The sequence below is a fragment of the Nannospalax galili genome, unplaced genomic scaffold (assembly GCF_000622305.1).
Source record: "Nannospalax galili isolate Female #2095 unplaced genomic scaffold, S.galili_v1.0 scaffold388, whole genome shotgun sequence".
Classification (NCBI taxonomy): domain Eukaryota; kingdom Metazoa; phylum Chordata; class Mammalia; order Rodentia; family Spalacidae; genus Nannospalax; species Nannospalax galili.
The window spans coordinates 4913819-4917625 of NW_008360304.1; positions in this window are offsets into that span (position 1 = coordinate 4913819).

Here is a 3807-nt window from a genome sequence, read left to right on the forward strand (position 1 = left end):
GAATTCCCACAAGCATGTCTTGAAATTATAAAATTGAAGAAAAGAAGAATGAAAGGAATCAGAAATTCTCTCATTTCCCCTTAACCATGTGCCTTCCCAGCTCTGGTTTCCTGGGTGAGACAGGATTCACCTGTCTCACAGGTCTACTGTATCAGGAGTGTCACTCAACTCCTCTCCATAGGGAGTGGCCTTACCAAAGACTTCTGCAGGCCATCAAGCCAGAATCCACCACAACACAGCCACTTCAACATCTGAATGTCAGATACCAACTTAGAAAAAAATATTTTATCTACAGACAGAAAAAAATAATGTAAATGTATTCAGTAGCAGAGAATTTAGGTTATGAATATGCCTCCTGCATTTGGAAACTCTGCAGTGACTTAAAACTGAATGAGCAAGAGCATTGGTCATGGAAGACTTCAGATATAAATTTCTAAGCTTTATGAGACCTTAGATTCTAAAGAAGAAAGCCATTGCTACTTAGGACCACCCTCAGCTACTAACAAAGAGGGATTATCACATTAAGAGTTTGTATGCAGGGGACTGGAGAAATTGCTCCGGGGTTAAGAGCACTGGCTGTTCTTGCAGAGGACCCAGGTTCAGTTCCCAGCACCTACATGGCAGCCAGAAAGTGTACTTAACTCTAGTTCCAGAGGATCTGATGCCCTCTTCTGACCTCCACTGGCATTGCATGACACAGGTGAACTTAAATATACACAGACAAAGCACTCATACACACAAAATGGAAAGAAACAAATTTTAAAGATCAAAAGAGCTTGTGTTTAGGATTTTATACCTGTATTTGCCCCTAGATCTACCACTTATTAACTATATAAATTTTAACAAGATATTGGTCTTGTTGAACTTTTATAATCTTATGTATAAGATGAGAATGACAATAGCCACTGTGAAGAAAGTTCATGAGGAAATTGCTGAGCACAAGATTTACAGTCAACATGGGTAGTTACCATCACTTATTCCAGAATAAGTCCCATCATTCATGCATCTGAGACTTTGTTCATACCATTTCCTCTTCCTATAATGCCTCCCATCTTGTTGACCTGGTTTGTTCATTCATCTAGTATTTGTTGAATACTTGCTTTCCACTGAAACTTTTATAGGCATTGAGGATAAAATAATAAATAAAACAGACAATTCATACTCTCATGGAAAGACATCTCATTGATAAGAGTTTTGATGGAGAAAAATAGAACCAAAAATTGTGTACAAGGAGTCCTCTTGTCTTAATGAGATAAGATCAAAATGTATATTCACTAGTTGGGTGACCTTGGACATGTTACAAAAGCATCTCTGCTTCTGTTTCCTTAGAACCTAGCAAGTAGTGTTGTCAGGAGAATTAAATGCTGTGCAAACAGCATAGCATCTGGGTCATAGCAAGGACTTAGTAAAGCCCTAACCTTGTGAAAACACTCAGTAGTATTGCTTTCTACAAAGCTTATCCTAACTATCAGTGTGGGGCTCTGGTGAGACAGGCTAGCATCAACAGTAGCTTAGCAACCTGGGACTCCATTGGTTTGGGCTATACACAGATCCCTCTTTTATGAACATACATGCCAACCTAGGACCCTTATACACATACACCCCACTCCAAACAACAGAACAAGTTTCTCCTCCCCTAACAATCATCAGGAATTCCCCATTTATGGACAGTTTCTACTCAAATATATTTGGAGCTGGAGTGAGTACTGGGTACTGGAGTGAGGTGGCTGATCTGACCTGAACTGGTTTGAGGTCCATATACAATAAAGTACACTCTGTTCTCTGAGTGAATTTTTAAGGAGAATCCCCTATTTGCCATCTTTTGTCTATGCATAATTGGGTACGCATATGCTTAAAAGCAGATGCATCATGAGAAGGAACACATACAGTAGAAAAAAAGGTTATATAAACTAAAACCTGTCAATCAAAATAGAGGACCACCTAAGTTACTCTCCTCAGTAACCAGTCCCCCTCCTGTAGGCTCCACTAAAGGAAACCCTCAACAATAATCAGAATCTTCCAGTACTCTCTCATTTAGGTTACTACTGCTTGTTTGCAACATATCTGATCTGAACTATCCCTTTATTTCTGAATAAATGTCCCTCGCCACTTTGTAATCCATGTGTGTCTCTTTTCCAATTCTTTGAATTATGCCAAGAATCTGGAAACACCTAGTTCACACAGCAACCACTAGTAACACTAGTAATTTCAATGTTGGTTGAATGAAGAATATGTGCATGTGCTACAAGTCAGAAATCAAACTTGCCTCAGGTTTTACTAAAATATACTTAGCTTAGCATGGTGGCCTTTACTCATCTAGCTTAAGATCTTCTTTGGCTTCCATAGAGTAACTGCTGATATTCTCTACCAGCATTCTCTCTAAGAGGCTGGAAAGAAAACTGTTTTAGCAGAGAAAATGGGTGCTCTGTTCTTGAATAATCTTTGTAAGTAAAGTCTTGCTTTCTCATTCATTCTGTCCCTTTCCATAATAAATCATATTGACTTTTGTGTCCCAGGCACCTGATTCCTCTGAGGGGCAGAGAACTGACTGTGGAGAGTTAGCCACAGAGGGAGGGGCTTCTGGGCACCATCTTGGGACAGAAGCCACAAGCCACCGGGAATGGTGGTGGTGGGCGTGGAAAGAAATGGCTCCAGCATCTCACCCACGTGGATGTGAGAAGGGGCATTTACTCACCTGTGGCAACACTGCGGGCCCAAGATGCATGGGCAAAAGTTAACAGAGACTGTGGGTGGGCACGGAAGCGATCCTGAATGGCGGGCCAAAGCACAGAGCTGGGTGCCAGGTGCTTGTTTCTTTGTAAGTTCTTCCATTTATCCCCTCCCTATCCAAAATATAAAATGAAAAATTCACATAAAGGTATGTTATATGGTTTGTCTGATAGTGAAAAAGACCCCAAGAGAACTCCAGTGACAACTTTTAATGCACAAAACCATTTCAAAGCTTATTTTCTGCCTGTATATTATAATATCCATTTTTAGAAGAATACATTGTAATTCACAGGTTAATATGTCTATATTTGTGGCTACCAAATGGCACAGGCCAAAACTCCATGAGACATAGGCTTCCAAACTCTGTTTTCATCCTCTTTCACTGAAGCTAGAATCTGCAAGACTATCATGCTCAAGTCCATCAGAGTTTTAAGAACTAACCACAGATATCCCCTAAAATCACTAAAGTCAGCTCTGATTGTCCCTGTGTGTATGCACAGTTTCCACTATAGCCAACTTTCAGGTGATGAGATTATTTCTAACAAATCATCTCTGATGACACTCTCTTCCTAACAATGATAGCAATAAATGATATCTAATGTTTGCCAAATGTTTACTATGTGCCAGGCACCATGAAGTCCTTTATGGGCATTATCTTATTTAACTCTTTTAATGATGAAGCCTAAAAAAGACTCAGTGATAAAGCTCAATTTCTGCTACATAGCTACATAACTTCATAGCTTGGATTTTCAGCCTTTCAAACTATGTTAGTTAGCTTGCTGTTACTATAAGACAGTTTCTGAGAGCATAAACTTATAAAGAGGAAAGGTTTACTTTGGCTCACAGTTTTGGAGGTTTCAATCCATAACTGATTAGCCTCACTGCTCTTGGCTTGCAGCAGCATAATGACTCATGGTAGGAGGGCATGATGAAAGAAGCCCATTCACTTCATAACTAGTGCAGTAGAAAAAAGGCCAAGGCAAAGTCCTAACATCTACTTCAAGGGCATGCCCCCAGTGACCAGAAGGCTTTCACTACATTCCTCCTCTTAAATATTCCCTCATCACCCCTCCCCCC